Source organism: Cebus imitator, unplaced genomic scaffold, assembly GCF_001604975.1.
Source record: "Cebus imitator isolate Cc_AM_T3 unplaced genomic scaffold, Cebus_imitator-1.0 Scaffold34, whole genome shotgun sequence".
Classification (NCBI taxonomy): Eukaryota; Metazoa; Chordata; class Mammalia; order Primates; family Cebidae; genus Cebus; species Cebus imitator.
In genome coordinates this window covers 9175229-9196883 of record NW_016107349.1, presented here as the reverse complement: position 1 = coordinate 9196883, position 21655 = coordinate 9175229, and the positions used below count along the sequence as shown (strand labels likewise).

Here is a 21655-nt window from a genome sequence, read left to right as displayed (position 1 = left end):
AAATTAAAAAAAAAAAAAGATTTCAGTGGAGTATTATAATGACCTAAAATATACAATGTAATCATCATAGGTAGGCATATGTAATGTATCAGGTGTAATATAACCATCATGGGAGTCCGTAGGTGGCCTGTATCATTAACATGTAACCCTTCTTGTATCATTTAATCTTCCCCTGCCCCACCTCACTCCCCTTGCTGGATTTTTTTAAGGTAAATCTGAGGCATCATATTATTTTATCTAAAAATACTTCAGAATATATCTCTAATATATAGAGACTCTTTAAAGACACACAAACATACACAAAACCCTTATAACAACTAAAACCCATTTAATCATAATTTCTTATTATCATTCAAAATCCAGTTAGTATTAGGATTTATCTGATTAAAAAAAATTCTCAGTGGTTTGTTCAAATTAAAATCCAAAGAAGGTCTGTCTATGGCATTTGATTGATGTACCTCTTAATCTCTTTTTGATTTATGCCCCTTGCTCCGTTCCCTTCCAGTTTTTCCCCAGACCATTTAAAGGAAGCCATGTTCCCTTCCATCCTCTTCTCTAGCTAATCTGATGCTCCAGTCCAGCAGCTGTACCCTGGGACCCCTACTTCCCCTGGAAGGCCGTATGCTCTAATACTGACCTCCCGTTGCATACGCTGTTCCCTCTGCCTAGAATGCTGTTCCTCCTCTTTTCTCCTCTGGATGCTGCTTCTCAGCTTAGAAGACCCAGCTGACCTGCAGCTCTGCAAATTCCCCAAACCATCCTATTTAAAATTTTGTTTCCCAAACACTTTGTCCATTATTTTATAACACTTATTTTGCACTGTAAGCATCTCCTTAGTATCTGTCCCTGACCATCATCCTCCCTTCACTTCTCTCACCACCCTGAAATTGAGGGTGGGGACCACGTCTTACCCGTTTTTGCATCCCCTGAGACCTGTGTGTTGTCTGGTATATGGTAGGTACTCATGAAACAGGGACAGAATGGACAAGCAGTAAGTCACCAGTTCAAACATTTTATCATAAGAGTCAGCTTTTTGGAACTGAGTATTTTTTATTATTATTTTTTGAGACATAGTCTCCCTCTGTTGCCTAGGCTGGAGTGCAGTGGCATGATCTCAGCTGACTGCAGGCTCCTCCTCCAGGATTCAAGCAATTCCCCTCATCAGCCTCCCAAGTACCTGGGATTGCACGTGTGCACCACTATGTCCAGCTAATTTTTGTATCTTTAGTAGAGACTGGGTTTCACCATGTTGGCCAGGCTGGTAACTCCTGACCTCAGGTGACCCACCTGCCTTAGTCACCCAAAGTGCTGGGATTACAGGCATGAGCCACCGTACCTGGCTGCAATGTTCTTAATTGTAGGTGACACCCAATAGTATGTCACTTTTGTTAAAGTGGACTTGAGCACAGCAGCGGCTTCTTGACTGATGTGGTCCCCATCATACTCTGATAGAGTTCCTTTGTGGTGGGATCCTGGAAGATTATCTTGGTTTACAGATGAAGCATCCAGGGGTCCAGACAGTGAAAGTGACTTGGTAAAACCCACAGATCTGTGCCGAGAATCTTGGTCAGCTACCCCTTGGCCTGATGCTCTTTCTCTGCATCAGTTTATTGCTTCAGAAAATAAAGTTCTTCAAGGACTCTGATTAACCGGAAGTGGACATGAACTGGTGTTATTTATGTGGGATTTATTTTCCTTCTTATATCTTATTTTAGGTCACTGAATATACTCAGTCTTTATAAGTGATTTGTCATTTCTGTTTGTAACTTCTGAAAATTGCTTAAGTCTTTGAGAATATGCTTTAACCCATCAAATTTTTGTTTCATTGGTTACTCAGAATGTCTTTGAATTTTAGCCTTTGAATGAGCCTCTGGACACTATTTTGCGTTACCCGCTTCTTAGTATTTAGCCATTGATGAAATCTACACAGATCCTTCCTGGTGAGCAAAGGACCTGACCCTGCTTCTTGGTGCTGCTGTTATGTGGAGGGTTTGCTTATTTCCCAGAAGCAGTAACAAGTGTGACTGCAAGACGCTTAGAGGATTTTTTACTTAACTATCTGTCTTGATAAATTCTGTGTTCATTATCTTTGGTTCTTTGACTTATTTTAAAACATCGCCCCCGCCAGCCTTAGAGATCAGCTTATATTGGGCAGGCATTGTTTCCCAGAAATAATAATATTAATATGTAGTAATAAGGTAATTATGCCACTCTTGTATGGTACCCTAAGCCTTCTCATAACTTGTTCATTCATCCAGACAGTGTTGATTCCATGCTTATAAACAGGGTTATGCCAGGCACCAGGGAAGCCAGATGATAAAGGTATAATCCCTATCCTCTAGGAACTTCCAGTCTAGTGGGAGAGATGGACACATGAAGAAATAGTCATTGTGCACCTTAGTGTATGTCATGCATATGAGGTGCTGTGCTGGGCAGGAGATGGTGGGAGTGCTGCCTGGTTTCACACAAATTGGTGAGAGAGAAAGCTTGGATGCTGCACCGAGCATTGAACTAAGCGTTAGGAGATCTGGGTTTTATTGTTAATTTGGTTACTAACCAGCTGTGTACCTCTCTGAACCTTAGATTCCTCCATTCAGTTCAATAAACCTTCTCTTGTGGGCCCACTGTGTTCATTCAGTATGTTTAATTAGTCATTCATCTGTAAGCTGAGTTGTCCTGGACACGTGTTCCTAAACTACTTGCCACAGGGGACTCTTTTATTCTCCTCCCTATTCTGTGCTTTTGTTAGACACATGAGCATCAGCCATAGGCTCTGACCAGCATCAGATAACCAGTGTCCATAGAGCGTATTCCTGCCCAAAGCAAAGGAACTAGATGTGGCAGCTTACATAACAGTGTTGCACATGAACGTGTGATTTCCAAAAGGCTTTGGGGAAGTGTCAGAATAAAATTCTGTCCCCATAATTCTAACTCAGTGGAAGAGCATTTCCATAGGAGAACAACCTGAATGGGTTGTGTGTGATCTTCATAGCTTTTTCCTGCGCTGTTATTAAAATCCTAGGAGATCACTTAGTTGGGGAGTCACTAGCTGTGCTTCAGGTGATCTGTCTCCCTGGGGCCCCCTGGGTTCCTCGTCCTTTCCTGTGCCTCACAGCAGTTGGGTTCCAGCTCTTCTGACCCTTCCCCCGATGCTAATGGGACCCTGGGATTAGAGAACAGTAACTTCAAGTATTCTATTCCTGGAATCCGAGGTGTGTTCATGGCTGTGTGGGCACTGAGCACACACATGTATCTGGCCAGATGCCTTATGCCAGGCGTGTCCATGAGTATTGCTGTTTTTTCTTTTTCTCTGTACGCTTCTCTTGATGATGTCATTTCCTTTATCAAAAAGCTGTAGTAAAATCCTGCTGTGGTTTAAATGTGTCTCCCAAACTTCATGTTTTAGGAAGTTGATCCCCAGTGTGGTGGTGTTGGGAGGTAGGGCCTAATAGAAGGTGTTCAGGTCATGGGAGCACCACCTTCATGAATTGATAAATTCCATTATTGTGGAAATGGATTCCTTATAAAAGGACGAGTTTGGCCCCCGTTCTCTCTCTCTCGCACTCCCCTCTGTGCCCTTCAGCTTCCCACCATGGGATAATGGAGCAAGAAGGCCCTCACCAGATGCTAGCCCTTCCATCTTGGACTTCCCAGCCTCCACACGGTAAGGCACAAATTTGTGTTCTTTTTTTGTTTTTTGAGACAGAGTCTTGCTCTGTTGCCCAGGCTGGAGTGCAGTGGCATGATCTCGGCTCACTGCACTCTCCACCTCCTGGGTTCAAGTGATTCTCCTGCCGCAGCCTCCTGAGTAGTTGGGACTACAGGTGCATGTTCACTACACCTGGCTAATTTTTTGTATTTTTAGCAGGGATGGGGTTTCACCGTGTTAGCCAGGATGGTCTCGATCTTCTGACCTTGTGATTTGCCTGCCTTGGTCTCCCAAAGTGCTGGGATTATAGGGATGAGCCACCGTGCCCAGACCAAATCTGTGTTCTTTGTAAATTATCCACAACTCCCAATGAAGTCAGAGGCTATGAAGAGTATGATCTTCCTTATTATCCCTTTGTCCCCAGCCAGTTTCCTGCTCTAGATAAGATATACCTCTGGGCTCTTTCTCCTCCACTTTTGCCCCTTGTAACTGTCTCTGTGCCATTTCTGCCTCACTCTGGACAAGCCTGCCATCTCTGCAGGTATGATTTATTGCCAGCTGGTTATTTTGTTAGCGGTGGTTGAGTTTTATGAAATGTAAGCCCACCTGATCTTTTTTACCTCTGTGTGAAATGTTTGGCATGCACAGTTTGTGTCATTTGTTTACCCTGGTGCTGAGGCGTGGTGGTTTGTGGGGGAAGCCCTGCTTCTGGATGCCATGTGGCCATGGGAAATTGACGACAACGCTCACCCTCAGCAATTCAGAGACAGCCATGGATGTTTTCAGATAATCTGCTCAGAAATGGCGGCTTATTCTCACAGTCCTGTTGCTGGATGTCTTGTGGCACTCTATGAGTTTCCTGTCTAAGCAGGTGTTTGGGGTTGAGTTGTATCCCTCAGAAAGATAATGTTGATGTTCCCATCTCTGGTACCATGAATATGACCATATTTGGAAAAGATGTAATCAAGTTAAAATGAGGTCACACTGGATCAAGGTGGCTCCTAATCCAATAAAACTGGCATTCTTATCAAAAGAAGAGAAGAGGCCAGGCAGGGTGGCTCATTCCTATAATCCCAGAACTTTGGGAGGCTGAGGCAGATGGATTGCTTGAGGCCAGGAGTTCAAGATCAGCCTGGCCAACGTAGTGAAATCCTGTCTCTACTAAAAATGCAAAAATTAGCTGGGTGTGGTGGTGTGCACCTGTAATCCCAGCTACTCAGGATGCTGAGGCAGGAGAATCGCTTGAACCTGGGAGGCAGAGATTGCAGTGAGCTGAGATTGCATCACTGTACTCCAGCCTAGGTGACAGAACGAGAGAGACTCCATCTCAAAAAAAAAAAAAAAAAAAAAAAAAAAAAAAAAAAAAAAAAAAAAAAAAAAAAAAAAAGAGACACAGACACACTTGCGGGGGAGAACCCCCTGTGAATGTGAGGGCAGAGGTTGGGGTGATGGTTCTGTAGGCCGAGGAACAGCAAGGGTTCTGACAATCACCAGAGAGGGCATAGAACAGATTCTGTCTCCCAGCTTCCAGAAGGGACCAGCCCTGCTGACCCTTGGATTTTAGACTTCAAGCCTCCAGAACAGTGAGAAAATACATTTCTGTTGTTCAGGCGATCCAGTTTGCGGTGCTCAGTTACAGCAGCTCTGGGAGACAGAGCAACAGAATGGAGTAGCAGTGAGTTACGAGTTTCTGCCTACACCGAGAGTCTTCAGGAATAAAACCTAATAGAAGGTACTTAGGAATATGCAGTGGGATTGTGTCCTTTTACAGAGGAGGGAACTCAGAACCAGAGCGGTGCTCACAGCCCCGTGGTGGGGCTGGTGACAGAGCTGCGTCCAGAACTCGGGTCTCCTGGGCTTAGAACTTCTCCCTCTCCTAATGCTGCCTGCGGGAGCACATTAGCAACCTAACTGTTAGGGGCAGATGGCTTGGGTTTGTTTTCCTCTCCATTTTTTGATGGGGAATGAAGGGATCACAGATCTTGACAACAAAATGGGAAGGGTTTATAGGGTTCCAGTTTTATTGGCTACATAGCCTGCAAGCAGAGAGCACAGTGGCACAACGGACCGGGCTTTATCTGGGGACTGCTGCTTGTTTTTCACGCAGTTGCTGCTGAAACTTGAATCGGTACAATAAGATGTGATACCTGCCCCACCTTCCTTACTCAGGGCCTGGCTGAACCTGGAACTGGGAAGAAGCAGGCTTTGTTTGGGGGAGGCTGTTCGACTGCAGCAGATCCTTTTGGTTGAACCATCAAATAACAAGACTCGGTCTGCACAACTGTGAATGCCCAAGTTAGCTGAATTCTTGGTGCAGAGGCAGAGGGACGGGATGCATTTCTGTGGAAGTGTGACTGGCTACTTTGTTCACAATGATTCAATGTTTGTATGACCTTGGTTTTACTTTACTTTTGTGAAGTGTCCTCCATTTGTCCAAAGTAACAATATTTTATTTCTGAGAAACAGCCGTGCCCTTTAATGCAGGCTGTTTTTTTGAGGAGGAGGTGGACTCACTCATCGCCCTTGAAAAACCAAGGTCAGTCTGGGGCTGGTGATGGGCATTCGGGCTGTTCCTTGAGTTCAAGGTGATTTTATCTTCCAAAGTTTTCACCCTCTGTAATTGGCCTCAGAAGACCACACATAAATAAGGAAAGAGAGTTTTTCTGTACGCCGGTCCTCTTCACCTCTGGATTGTGGCAGGCTGGATCCACCGTTAACCTTAGCAGCTGGAGAGAGGACTTTCTGGAGATACTGTGTGCCTACACTGTTCGATTCATCTATTCTGAGGCTTTGGGCTTCTCTCAGTGACTCTCTTTCCTAAGTAATAAGTACAGGAACTGTTGGGAGAAACTGGACTAAGCCTGAAGTTGGCCTTGGAGAGGGTCTTACCTCCTGCAAGCTGCGGGGGCGGCTCATCCTTGGCTTCAACCTGCGCGCCTCTTGCAGTACCTGCAGGGGAGGGGAAGGAACTTTCCGGAAGGGTTTCGGGAGTTTCTGGCCATATGAGTAGATTCAATTACTTTGGAGCTTCCTTGGGCCATTTTTATTTTCTGTAATACCTACTCTTTTATTTTGCTAGGTTTTCCCCCCTAGAATAAAGGCACATTCAATAATAAGAATTCTCTAGTATCCGATATGAAATGATACTGCTTGTCAGCTTGAAGAAAAAGCAAATTGTCTGCTCTGTGTGTTGAGATTTACTTTTTTTTTTTTTTTTTTTAAAAAAGTAGCTTAGAGAAAATCCCTGAACATAGTCTCCAATTGAAAAATATATTAGTGGATTTCATTGCTTTATCATTTTCTTAAAGTAATAGTTTTTCTTACTTAAAAAATTAAATATATGTATTAAATTGTATATAATATATATATAATTATATATATATATATATATATAATTATATATATATAGAGAGAGAGAGAGAGAAGAGAACGAGAGATCTATTGAAACATATGGCCAAAAACATGCCCAGTGCAATTTTTGTTTTGTTTTGCTTTTTGAGGGAGTCTCACTCTATTATTTTAACTGGAGTGCAGTGGCATGATCATGGCTCACTGTAGCCTCAACCTCCCAGGCTCAAGTGATCCTCCCACCTCAGCCTCCCAACTAGCTGGGACTACAGGCTTAGGCCACTATGCCTGGCTAATAATAATTATTATTTTTGTAAAGATGAGGTCTCACTGTGTTGCCCAGGCTGGTCTCGAACTCCTGAGCTCAAGATACTAGAGAATTCTTATTATTGAATGTGCCTTTATTCTAGGGGAGAAAACCTAGCAAAATAAAAGAGTAGGTATTACAGAAAATAATCTGTAATAAATCTAAATCTACTCGTATGACCAGAAACTCCTGACCTGCCCACTTCAGCCTCCCGAAGTACTGGGATTACAGGTGTGAGCCACTGTATCTGGCCAGAATTTTTTTTATGGCTTACAAAAGTGAGAAACAAGGATTTATTTCACGAAATCATGTATTTGGAAAGAACCTTATTGTTCCTTGAGTCCAGCCCTCTGTTCTGGGCTGCAGGACAGAAGTCGCCTCTGACCAGGTTGGGTCATTTCTGTGAGATGTCTGTGGCGGATTTGCTAAGATCATATATTGATACCTGCAAACTACCCTTTGTATGGTGAATTTGGCTACCTACACAACAACAAGTGAGTGTTTCTAGCCTTCCCACCACGCCTGCCAGCCAGCAGATCAATTTCAACAGCTTTTCCATCTTTATCTTTATAGCACGGTTTATGTGTGCAATCATTTGAATTGTTTATGTGCTTTGCCCTTGTTTTATTAAAATGAAAGTGAGAAATTAAAAAGGTTAATAATCAGAGTTATGAAGAGCATAAATCTCCTAAACACATCAATTGAGAAAGAAAGAGGGAAATCATTTGGTGTGAACCCTTGGTCTTGATTGGATGCCTTGGGAGTCCACCCCTGTGAAGGGAAAGGATGAAATGAAAGGGTGTTTGTGAAATGCTGTGAAGGAATTGTGGATTGCTTGAGTCTGAAACATTAGGTATATTTAGAGATTTTACAATCTTTCTTTTCTTACTTTTTGTTTTAAGCACCCTAAAAAAAGGAATAGTTCTTCATACTTCAGAGGTGCACATTGTAACATGAGTTTTTTTCACTTTCATACATTTTACTTTCAAATTCATTTTCAGGAAGGAATCAGAGATGGGAAAAAAGGGAATTGCCCATAAAGGGAAATTCCTCTCAAACAGGTCCGTAAGCTTCCCCCAGGCTGCAGTTCTCCCTGTGGAATCTGCCTGGATAAATATTTCCTTTTCAGAAGAGCAAGCACCCAGTCTTCAAATTAGCCCTTGTGCTATGTCCCGAATCCCTGAGTTCTTCCAAGAGTCTCAGATGGCCCAGTTTTCTCTTTCTGGATCACCTGGCTTTGGACTTCATTTGTCTGGGATCCCTTGCTGAACTCTGCCTGGGGTCACAGCACGGGGCCTGTGCTCTGCCTGCACTGTGGAGCCACTGGAGCAGCCTTGTCCCCTAGCATCTGGGATCCATCCAGTGTCGTCAGGTCTTCGCTGCGCAGGGGCCTTGCTGTTGGCCTTTCATGCATCTTCTTGATTTTCCTGCTTCTCTTCAAGCTGGCACCTTACTGATCAGGGTCCAGCTCTAATGACACCCCTGCAGAGAGGTCTTCCTCGAGCCCTTCTGCTGGCTTCCAGGAACACTTAGCTCCAGGTGCATTTACACATTCATTTGTTACTTGTTCACCATGTGTCTCCTCTAAACGTAAGCTTCACAGTCAGTCTTACCCAGTGCTTAGGACAGTGCTGTGCATAGGAGGCTCCGGAAGTTCTGCCTAATAAGTGAATGGCGCTGACCCCGATAACTTGCTAAGAGCAGAGCCCAGCTCTCAGGCCCCGTGGCCCGCACCAGCAGCTTGTAGAGGTCTCATTCTTCCATCCCTGAGTTGCAGGTGCAGCCTCCAGTGTCGCCAGGCTCTGTCCCGGTAGCCTAAGCACTGTCATTACTGTATCCTTTGTTCAGATGGCCTCATTGGTTGCTGTCATCCATGGAAGTGAGTTCTCATCTCCTCCCATACTTTAGGTTCCATGGAGCGTGTCTTTGCTCATTTAGCTATCTTTTATTTATTTATTTATTTATTTGGTGCAGCGACTTGGATTTGAATGCTATCTTTAAAGAAACTTTTTTTTGAGACGGAATCTTACTCTGTCGCCCAGGATGGAGTGGAGTGGAGTGATCTTGGCTCACTGCAACCTTGACCTCCTGGGTTCAAGCGATTCAGGAGCTGGGACTACAGGTGCACACCCCCATGACCAGGCTAATTTTTTTTTTTTTTTTTTTAGACAGAGTTTCACTCATGTTACCCAGGCTGGAGTGCAATGGCGCGATCTCGGCTCACCGCAACCTCTGCCTCCTGGGTTCAGGCAATTCTCCTGCCTCAGCCTCCTGAGTAGCTGGGATTACAGGCACACACCACCATGCCCAGCTAATTTTTGTATTTTTAGTAGAGACGGGGTTTCACCATGTTGACCAGGATGGTCTCGATCTCTTGACCTCGTGATCCACCCGCCTCAGCCTCCCAAAGTGCTGGGATTACAGGCTTGAGCCACCGCGCCCAGCCTGTATTTTTTGTAGAGACAGGGTTTCATCATGTTGGCTAGGTTGGTCTTGAACTCATGACTTCAAGTGATCTGTCCACCTGGGCTGCCCAAAGTGCTGGGATTACAGGCATGAGCCACCGCACCCACCCCCATTTAGCTATCTTATTTCATATTATTTCTTTGCAATGAGCCACTGCTAGACATAGGTGGGTGCCTGCCCAGCTCTGTAGAATTCACCTTGCATGATACGCATGGTTCATGCTGGCTTTACCTGCTCCTCCTCCCTCTTCTTCCTGTATACCCCAGACCAACTCTGTCCTCAGGGCTCTGTTTAAAGCCCATCTCCATAATGGAATCTACTCCTGATCTTATTAATCTCTCTCTCTCTGGCCCTTGGCAGTTATAGTCTGTCTATATAGTTTATAATAAACTTTATAATAAAGTCTGCCATCTAATGAAATAAGGAGCAGAGCAGATGAGTTTCAGGAGCGTGGAGGTTGGAGTCAGAGAGTCCTAGGGCTGATTCATTGTTTCATGACTTGCTAGCTGTGTGTCCTTCAGCAAGTTAATTACTGTTAATGAGCTTTGTGTTCTCATCTGTGACATGAGAAGAATAATGCCTTTCTCACGTGGTTGTTTAAAGATTAAATAATGATAATACAACTCCTGGAATATTGTACACACTCAGTAAATACACTGATGGTCATTTCCTTTGCATTGGTGCTGTAGATGAATTATGTCTCTCCCCAATTAATTAATTAATTAATTAATTTTTTGAGACAGAGTCTTGCGCTGTCGCCCAAGCTGGAGTGCAGTGGCGCAATCTCGGCTCACTGCAACCTTTGCCTTCTAGGTTCAAGTGATTCTCGTCTTTCAGCTTCCCGAGCAGCAGGGACTACAGGTGCACCACCACATCTGGCTAATTTTTTGTATTTTTAGTAGAGATGAGGGTTCACCATCGTTGGCCAGGCTGATCTTGAACTCCTGACCTCAAATGATCCACCCGCCTCAGCCTCCCAAAGTGCTGGGATTACAGGTTTGAGGCACCATGCCTGGCTTCCCCCAATTTGTATGTCGAAGCCCAAACCTTCAATGTGATTGAATTAAGATGCACGGCTTTTAGGAGCTGATTAAGATTGAGACCATAAGGATGGAGTCCTAATCCGATTAGATTGGTGGCCTTATAAGAGGGGGAAGAGAGATCACTCTATTCGTGCACACACCCCAAGGGCAGGCCACGTGAGCACACAGCGAGAAGGTGGCCGTCTTCTTATCATGAAGAGAGTCCTTACCAGGAACTGAATCTGCTGGCCCTGTGATCTGGGACTCCCCAGCCTCCAGAACTGTGAAAAAGTAACTTCCGTTGTATGAGGCACCCAGTCTGTGGCATTTCTTCTGGTAGCCTGAGCTGACTAATACAGTGTGCTTTTGCTCTAATTAGATAATGATTTGTTGAGGGGTCATTGATTCAGCACTTATTAGGTGTTGGGCACTATCTTATTTAATCTGACCTGTCTAATCCTCAATTCTCAAAACCACTTTAGAAGTTGGTGAAGTTACTTGCTTAGGTCCCCCTAGCCTAGTAGTGCCAGGATTAGAACTATGACTTCATGCTGCAGCTCTTGAAATGGCACCTCCTGCAGTTGTGCAGGGCAGGCCTCTGTGGCTGTCCATGGATGACCTTGACGGATGGGAGACCATGTGTGTCCCTGTCGCTAGTGCTCCTGCTTTTCACCAGAGAGCAGTCGATACACTCCTTGATGTCAGGGGAGATACCTTGTATTTTATTTCTGGTGGCACTTAGCAAGTGCTGTGTGCACAGGAAGCAATTAAAAAATAATTTTTGGTTGGTTAATTTTCCCCAAACACTTAGATCCTCCTGCATCTGGAGAAAGAGTGAAATGTTTCACCCACCCTCCTGAGCTCCCTGTGCGCATCCCCTGAGCTGTTTGCTGTCAGCAAAGGCATTTGCGTGTCAAGCCTACCCATAAACTTGCTGAGTTGACGAAAGCAAAGGGAGATCAAGTTTTCAGTTGTTGGAGAGTAGACCCTTTGTGAGTCTGAACCTGCAATTCTTTTATTCTCTCTGTGAGTAGAAGTGAGTCTTTGTGAGAATGGCCTTCAGCCAGCATCTCGACACCTCAGTTACATAAGTAGTTCTCATCTGGTTCTCCTCTTTTGCTTTTTTCTCCCTCTATATTTACTCAGAGTAAGTGGCCTGAGGGAATATTAATCAACTCCTTTTTTTTGAGATGGAGTTTCGCTCTCGTTGCCCAGGCTGGAGTGCAATGGCATGATCTTGGCTCACGGCAACCTCCACCTCCCATGTTCAAGCGATTCTTCTGCTTCAGCCTCCCTAGCAGCTGGGATTACAGGGGTGCACCACCATGCCCAGCTGATTTTGTATTTTTAGTAGAGATGGGTTTCTCATGTTGGTCAGGCTGGTCTTGAACTCCCGACCTCAGGTGATCCACCTGCCTCAGCCTCCCAAAGTGCTTGGATTACAGGTGCGAGCCACTGTGCCCAGCCCTCCTTTTTTTTTTTTTTTTTTTAATTTGCCTCAGCTTTTGTTATTCAGAGAGAAATTGGCCTCATCGGCCTCAGGACTCAGATGGCTTTACCTGTAATTAATTAAGGTTTTTCCTCTCTGAAGTTGATGGGTTTGGGCTTTTGAAAAAGATGAGCCATGAGGAGTCTAACTGAGGCTCAAGGTGATAGAGTTATAGCTTCTAGACCTCTCAGACCTTCTGTATAGATATTGGCCAGTACTCTTTATTAGCACATGTATTGGCCAGTATTCATTATTAGATATTGGCCAGTATTCATTATTAGTGCGTTATAATTTATACTACATTTAGGGTGCATTTATAATTACGCTTTTTTTTTCTTCTTTCTTTTCAAGCTAGGGAACCCAGAAGTAAATCATACTTTTCATAGGGCTTGCCATAAGACATACAAGATATGTCATGATCAGGCTGTTAAGATAAAAGTTGAAAATAGACAAATGCTGTAGAGAGAGGGGAAAGCAAATATTCCAAATTCTTGAGCTAATGTATCTGTTGGGATTGAGTGCCTTGACAACCAAGGCAAAAATGGAAACTCGGCAGATTCCATAATTCTCCTTCCCTGGTAAGATACCAGCTTAGGAGAGAGACGTAATTCCCAGGTGCAAGTTGACAAAAATATTTCATTGTGGGGCTGTTTCTCCATTGGATATAAAACCGTGTAATTTACAACACATACAGCAACCTTAGCTCCAGTTCGGGAAGCGATCAAGGCTGTTGTTCATGCCGTTAGTCACGACCTTATCCTTCTCTGCCCCTGGCTAATACCTGTTCATCCTGTAGACTTTTACAACAATCATCTCTTCCAAGAAGTCTGCCATGATTCTCCCTGCCCAGTCTGGGTCATGCCCCTCCTCTCAGTGGAACCATAAGACAGGGCTTATCTTTATCTCTGCACCTGTATATTGCTTTCTACTGTCCTTTGTAACTAGGTGAGGCATTCCTACAACTCATTCCTGGTATTGTGGTAGGTATGGGGCTAATGTTTGTTGAAGAAATGAAGTTTTTTGATATAGATTAGAAAAACAGTTTTCCAAGTGGATGAAAACACGTTATATGAATGAAAGTCATTAGTTGTTTTTTAGTGTCTGCCCAAAATGAGGGAATGTGTTCTCTTTCGGGGTCCATGACGGGGCGTAGCTTTAAGGGCAAGAATTTCCCAGCACCATGCCCCTCTCCCATCTCTCTCTCCATCCAGGAGATTCAACAGTTTATGTTTGAATTTCACGGGCGCGGGAGGAAACTGAAAGTCTATCACTCCAGCGGAAGTTCTAAGGAACTCCTTTCATTGGCCCAGGGTCTTGGAGAAGGTGGGGGTTTCTCCCAGGATAAAAGTCTGTGCTCCCTCACCTGCGCAGATTTCCAACTTTCTGGAACCCCCTCCCACACGGTGGGAGCTCCCTCTGGGATTTCCCCTCTGGAATCCCCTCCCACACTCTTCGTGGAAGCCTTTTTCTTCTCCTTTCCTTCTCTTTTCTCTCCCTAAATAAAATCACCTTTCTGCAACACTTTTTGGATCCGATATTCACTTTGCCAGCATACAGTGCAGCTGAAGCGTCCCTACCGCTTATTCTTTAAGAGGTTGGAGGCCAAGAACCCACAACATCCAAGAAGAAACCCGGTTACAAGAGTAAGTAGCTTGTCTGTGACTCAGAACTGTACATTCCTGGTACGTATTGGAAGAGCTGGTTGTCAGATGTGGACTCAGGAGACCTGGGTTCTGGTCCCGATTCTCCCACTAAGTAGAGTTACAACTTGAGCATTTCACAGACTTTGTTTCTGCATCTGCAAAGTGAGCACTGTGAAGCAGGCTGGCAGCCCAGAGGAGGGAGTTCGTCCTCGTCCTATGTGCCACGCCCAGGGCCTCCATCCATTGCTGGCCATAGCCCTCATCCTCAGCTGCTTCTGTGAGTCCCATTCTCAGAAGCCACTGCCAGTCCCTTGGGGCTGGCATCAGAGAATAAGTCTGTGGAAAAGGTTACCTTTGAGGTTCTTTTAGCTCTAATGATCATAGCCTTTCCCCTGATGCTCTCTGTTATCATTATAGTGGGCTGAAATGTTCCCGCCACCAAATTCATGTCCACCTGGTATTAGTTACCTAATGATTTTAAAATAGGGTTTTATAGCTGGGCATGGCGGTGGAGACCTATAATTCCAGCTACTCGGGAGGCTGAGGCACGAGAATTGCTTGAACCCAGGAGGCAGAGGTTCAAGTGAACCAAGATCCTGCCATTGCACTCCAGCCTGAGTGACAGAGTGAGACTCCATCTCAAAAAAATAAATGAATAAATAAAAATAAAAATAGGCTGGTTGTGGTGGCTCATGCCTGTAATCCCAGCACTTTGGGAGGCTGAGGCGGGCTGATCATGAGGTCAGGAGTTCAAGACCAGCCTGACCAGCATGGTGAAACCTCATCTCTACTAAAAATAAAAAAATTAGCTGGGCATGGTGGCGTGTGCCTGTAATCCCAGCTACTCAGGAGGCTGAGGCAGGAGAATTGCTTGAATCCAGAAGGTGGAGGTTGCAGTGAGCGGAGATCACGCCTTCACTCTAGCCTGGGCAACAGAGTGAGACTCTGTCTCAAAAACAGACAAACAAAAAAATAGGGTTTTTGCAGATGTAATTAGTTAAGATGAGGTCAAATGGATTCAAGTGGGCTCTGAAGCCATGGACTAGCATCCTTATGAGGAGAGAAAAGGAAACATACCTGGGGAAGATGACAGAGGCAGAGACTGGACCAGTGCAGCTGTAAGTCAGGGAGTTCAAGGGCATCTGGGAGACCCCAGAAGCCAGGAAGAGGCAAGGAAGGATGTTCCTTAGGTCCTGTCAGCGCCTTGATGGCACATTTCCGGTCTGTGAGAGAATCAGTTTCTGTTGATTTAAGCCACCAAGTTTGTGTTAATTTGTGACGACAGCCCTGGGAAACTAATGAAAGTAATGACAAAAACTGCAATTACTTTTTGCGCCAGTGTAATAGTATACACTCACCTCTGATTTTTGCCGTCTGTTTGCCTGCTCCATCAGGCTAGTTGTGTCCCTGCTCACGTCTGCCTGGAGAAGCCTCATGTGTTGGAAGATGTCTTTTTTGCTGTGTCACGTGTGGTGGAAACTGACATTGCTCTGCCTGTTCATGAACGTTTAGACATTGATAAAAAGCTCATTTTCCCAATTAATAGATTAAAGCATATAAATTACTTTATATTTTTGAGGGACATATGTTTAGTTCAGACTCCCTGAGGTCTTATTCAAATTATCAAAAACCTGGCCACCGCAGTGTAATTCACAGATGGTACTGACTCTAGCCAAAAAAGAAAAGAAAAAAAAAAAAAAACAAAAACCCAAACTGTGCTCCAAACACAAAACTGCTTGAGTGTTCTGGGCAATACGGTATTGAGGGAATGGTGTTCCCTGCTGGGGAACCTCCGCCTACCGCTTCTCCCATCTTGGACCCGGAAGGGCAGTTTCTCCAGCTGGGGAGTCTCTTTACTGTCCTTTTTACATACGTGTCTTCTTCAAAGAGACCTCCAAGCTTGTGTCTATGTTTTCAATGCCTCAAACACCACCTCCTCTTTCCCAAGTGGTTTCATATGTTATCTAAAGATCTCAACACTCTACAAAGTTACGATTATTGTTCCATTTTATAGATGAGGAAACTGAGGGTCAGAGAGACAATCAGGTAACTAATCGCAGGTGACACGGCTAGGAAGCAGCAGAACAGAATCTGAACTCAGATCTTTTCCATTCCTAAACCCACTTGCCTCTTACCCCACCTCAAGGGACATTTGTGGGCTAGGTAGGAACAGTGGCTTGAACCAATGCAGATGAGTATAGATGCATTTGGAGAGAAAACTTGTGGAAGAGGAGAACATGAGGAAACAGAAATGGGGATAGCTGGAGTCAAGGCCAGAAAGATAGGAAGGTGCCATTTTGGGAAGGGCTTGACTTTCAGGCCTGGAAGTGAGGGTGTTTTGTGTCTCTACTGGGCAACATTTGAAGGCCTGGAGCATGGAGAGGCATGGAGTGTGGGAGTTTGGGGTTTAAGGAAGTAGAGCGATGGGTCAGCAGTCCAGCTGGGGTATAATGATGGATGGGATTAGGTTGGCAGCAAGGTCTACACTTGGTGACACCACACCAACTGTCACGGAGGTAGAACCCGCAGGCTCTGATGATAGCTGTGGGAATCATGGGGTGGGCAGACAAGGAAGGGAAGTAAGAATCCAGGTTTAAGTCTGCTTAGAGGAGAGGGTAGGAATAAGGAGGAGAATGGATTTGGTCTGACAAGCAGTGGGGTAGGGTGATGAATGGGTTATGGTCTGGCCATAATGGACTCAAGGGGCCAAAGGGTCATCTAGAAAGGATGACCAGTTGACTGGCAGATGTGTGGGCTGCAGATCAGGCTTTTGGAGTAGTTGAGAGGATCAAGCAAAGGGCCTGGGCATTGCCAGCTCTTTCTTTCTTTTCTCTTTTTTTCCCTCCCCTCCCCCCCTCCTTTTTTTTTTTTCCAAGGTCTTGCTGTGTCGCCCAGGCTGGAGTATAGTGGCATGATCACAGTTCCTTGCAGCCGCAAACTCCTGGACTCCAGGGATCCTCCCACCTCAGCCTCCTGAGTAGCTGGGACCATAGGCATGCGCCATCACAACTGGCTGGTTTTTAATTTTTTTCATAGAGATGGGGTCTTGCTATGTTGCACAGGCTGGTTTTGAACCCCTGGGCTCAGGTGATGCTCCTACCTCTGCCTCCTAAAGTGCTGGGATTACAGGTGGGAGCTACCACATTTGGCCTCTACCTTCATTTAAGGAAACTTTTATTTGTTTATTTATTTTTGCTTTTTGAGGCCTTTTTTGGGGCTGCAGGTGCTGGCCTAGCCAGACTTGGCAGCACACTTTACGTGGCCACAATGTCGGGCGGTGTTAGAATTAGTTGGGGAGGGCTCTTATGGTCATGTCACTAGATGTTGGAAAGGCTTTAGTTATAAAATTAAAGACAAGCCTATCATCTGTGTGATTTTGTAGGCTTCGGGGTTCGAGACATAATCTTGTGAGTCACCCTAGGAATCTGGGAGTACCTAGTTCACAGTAGAGAATTATTATTGCTGTTTGTCAATAATATTTGAAGTTGACAGTTACCTTTGTGGTGATTTCTCTCAGAAGGAGGCCTTTCTCCTGTGCTTGCTGAGTTTGATTTGAGTCAATTTTTTTTTTTTTTTTGAGATGGAGTCTCACTCTGTCACCCCGGCTGGAGTGCAGTAGCAGGACCTTGGCTCACTGCAACCTCTGCCTTCTGGTTCCATGTGATTCTCGTGCCTCAGCCTCCCAAGTAGCTGAGATTACAGACCCACACCACCACACCTAACTACTTTTTGTATTTTTAGTAGAGACGGGATTTCACCATGTTGTGAGGCTGGTTTTGAAACCCTGACTCAAGTGATCCATCCACCTCGGCCTCCCAAAATGCTGGGATTATAGGCGTGAACCACTGCACTTGACCTGATTTGAGTCTTAATATGTAGAGCTCTGGGCATCTCAGGCAGAAGATGAATGAGGAGCAAAGGCATGTCTTACATAGCGGCTGGCAAAGAGAGAGCTTGTGCAGAGGAACTCCCATTTATAAAACTATCAGATCTCACAAGACTCATTCACTATCACAGAACAGTACGTGCCCCCATGATTCAGTTACCTCCCCCTGGGTCCCTCCCACGACATGGGAATTATGGGAATTGCAATTCCAGATGAAATTTGGATGAGGACACAGCCAAATTATATCAGACCTTAACGAGGGTAAGGCTGTACAAACAGACCTATTTATCTGCAAGGCGTGAAGTCAGTGGTGTGGGAAAAAATACTGTTATTCTGCATTTGAATTGAGCTTGGCTGGGCATAGTGATTCACGCCTGTAGCCTTAGCACTTTGGGAGGATGAGGTGGGTGGATCACTTGAGGTCGCGGGTTCGAGACCAGCCTGGCCAACATGGCAAAATCCCGTCTCTACTAAAAATACAAAAATTAGCTGGTCATGTGGTGGGTGCCTATACTTCCAGCTACTTGGGAGGCTGAGGCAGGAGAATCACTTAAACCCAGGGGATGGGGGTGGAGTTTGCAGTGAGTTGAGATTGTGCCACTTCATTCCAGCCTGGGCAAAAGAGCGAAACTCCATCTAAAATAATAATAATCATAAAAAATAAATAAAATGAGCTTGTATTTTGGGATTCCCTTTTTGCCAAAGCTGAGTAGGTCTTCATGCTCTGAAGCGGTGGTTCTTAACTGGAGGTGATTTTGCTCCCTTGGGCACACCTGCCAAGGTCTGGAGATACTTTTGGTTGTCAGATTATAGGGGACCGCTCTACTGCTTCCTATAGGTAGAGGCCATTGACGCTACTCAGCATCCTACACACACAGGACAGCCCCCACACAGCTAAGAATCACCCGGCCACAAATGCCAATAGGGCCGAGGTTGAGAAACCACGCACTAGAATCCAGCAAGATATTTTGATACTCACCACTGTCTGCTGGGGAGGGCGCAGAACAACTCATGAAATCATAGGTTGCAGCACAGCCAGGGAAGGTCCCCAAGTGAAAGTCAGATGGTGAGAGGAGAGGATGTCTGGCGGGGAGGAGGCGTGGCCAGACCAGGCATTGTGATCTTGGGCTAGCTCTTCCCATCTGAGTTTCATTTCCTTAAATGCCAAGTGAAGAAAGCCAACCATGGTATCATGAAGACCTTTTCCAGAACTCATATTCCAAGATTCCAGCACTGACCATCTCATAACCTGGGCATGATTCAAGAAATGTGTGAGCCGGGTGCAGCGCGGTGGCTCACGCCTGTAATCCCAGCACTTTGGGAGGCCAAGGCAAGTGGATCAGTTGAGGTCAGGAGTTTGAGACCAGCCTGGCCAACATGGTGAAACCCCGTCTCTACTAAAAATATAAAAATTAGCTGGATATGGTGGAGTGTGCCTATAATCCCAAATACTTGGGAGGCTGAGTCAAGAGAGTCACTTGAACCTGGGAGTTGGAGGTTGCAGTGAGCTGAGATTGCGCCACTCCAGCCTGGGCGAGAGAGCGAGGCTGTCAAAAAAAAAAAAAAAAAAAAAGTGTGTGAAAAGAGATTCAATGTGACCTCATTTTCTCTGTCTTTCTCCTTTCTTCTTAGTTTTTACTTGCATTTTTTTTGTTCCAAAAGGTAGAAATTGCACACAGTTAAAGAAATGTTTAAATTGTCCCTTCTGATGATGATAAGCCTGAGAATGTTTCTTTTATGTCGAGGAGGAATGACTTTAATATGTATTTGAAATGTTTCTGCTCAGTGATGAAAAATCCAATGTCAGATCACTTACAGCAGACAGACTTGGGCATTTTAAGCATCTCTCCCAGGATATCATTCAGGCAGCAAGGGCTGTCCGCAGACCTGTCTGGCTCTGAGAGAAGGAGTCCTGTGGGTGCGTGAGAGAGAGCCTGTGATTCCAGCATGTCTGGGTATTCCCCAGCTGATGGTGCAGATGTGACATCATCCTGAGTCGCTATCTTAGCTCCCACCCCCTACACGCACACTCACACACTATCCTGAGAGCTCTTGATTTTCTGTATCAGTGAATGGATAATATGCACGAGGTGGCAGAAACTGTTCTTCCTTTTGGATTAGGGGAACAGTCTTTCTCCTTTTCCCAGAAATCTTCCTCATCATGATGTTACTGTGCTAGTGCAGACATAACAAAGTACCACAGACTGCTTGGCTTAATCAACAGGCATTTATCTTCTCACTGTTCTGGAAGCTGGAAGTCCAAGATCAAGGTGTCAGCAGGGTTGGTTTCTTGCAGGCCTCTCTTCTTGACTTGCAGACGGCTGCGTTCCCCCTGTGTCTTCCGCATGGTCTTCTCTGTCCATGTCTGTGTCCAAACGTCTTAGAAGGACACCAGTCATAGTGGATTAGGGGACACTCTAATGACCTCATTTTCCCAATGACTTCTTTAAGACCCTGTGTTCAAATAGAGTCACACTTGAGGTACTCCAAGCTGGGGCTTCAACATATAAATTGATTTTAACGCATGAATTATGCAGTTCATTTTGTAACACCTGCAGAGATGGGTAGAGTGCTGGTCCTCTCTGCAATAAGGCTTTAAGATGGTCATTATCTTCTGCTTCTTTCTTTTCCCTTCTTATTTTTTATTAAAAATTCAAAGGTACAGAAAAGTTGCAAGAACAGTAATAACTGTTAACATGTTGTTATATTTGCTGCTTGTTTATGTGTAGATTATATGAACCAATGAAAAGAAAGTTGTCAGCATCACGGCACTTCACCTGTAAAATTTTCAGCATGAAGCTCAGAATAAAGACATCCTTTTCTATAACCACACGCTGTTATCACACCTAAGAAAGTTTTAGATAGTTCAGTTTGGTGTCTGTTGTCTAGTCCATATTCAGATTTCTCCAGTTGTCCTCTAAGTTCTTTAAAAAAAAAAAAAAAATTTTTTTTTAAACCGGCATCTAATGAAGGTGTGGACAATGCTGCTGGCTTTTATATCTCTTTTTTAGTCTCTTTAGTCTGGAATGATCTTCCAGTTTTCCTCTCCCTCTCTGAAGACACCGATTTTTTATTTTTTTTTTTCGAGTCGGTCAAGGCCAGTCGTTTTGTGGAATGCCTACATCCTGAATTTGACTGATTATTTCTTTGTGATGTCATTCACTTTTCCTTGTGCCCCATGGAAGTCAGATCCAAATGCTTAGGTAGGGTCAAGCTTATTTAAACAGCTGCCAGGCGATGCTGGGTGCTTCTTAAACCATAATGTCCCACCAGGTTGTCCACTGTTAGTGACGCTAAGTCTGATCAGCGGCCGAGGGTGGTCATGCTGATCTCACCATTGGATGGTGTGTTTTTGACAATGAGCACATCATCTGTGGAGACATGCTTGGGCCCTATGTGCGTAACCATTGACGATTCTTGCTTGAATTATTTTACCAAAAGTTGCAAAATGGTGATTTTTCTAATTCTATCATTAGCTGATATTCCTGAAAAAGAACTATAATGTCCAATTTTAAAAAAAAAAGGGTTGGTGTAATAATTGCCTCTAGCGGTGGCAAATAAATATCTCTCTGTGACTATTACTATGTACTCATGGGTTTTTGCTTAGTCACTTGTTTTACAATCAATTATAATTATTGTTTTGATGCTCCAGTTATCCCAAATTTGGCCACTGAGGCCCTTTAAGCTGCCTCTTATGTCCTTTGAACACACTCCTTCTAGTCTGTAAGTGCTTTCTTGAACAAAAAAGTTCAGGACTCATACTTTTCACTTCCAGACATGGGATCATCCATTTCTCCAAAAAGTCTTCATTCCTTTTAGTGGAAAATAGTGTTTAAAAACTGAAA

The 21655-nt window shown here is 44.6% G+C and overlaps 1 protein-coding gene and 1 long non-coding RNA gene across 7 annotated transcripts in view; one reads left to right on the top strand and one right to left on the bottom strand.

Moving 5' to 3' along the window:
- Positions 1–21655, top strand: part of FOXN3 (forkhead box N3) — a 485408-nt gene that overhangs the window by 237954 nt on the left and 225799 nt on the right. The gene's annotated exons all lie outside the window — the stretch shown is intronic.
- On the bottom strand, positions 12610–16785 carry LOC119470555. The gene is made up of 3 exons (XR_005199469.1): positions 15283–16785; positions 15002–15165; positions 12610–14079 (listed from the first exon to the last, which is right to left on the bottom strand). It is a non-coding gene; the product is annotated as an uncharacterized LOC119470555 (long non-coding RNA).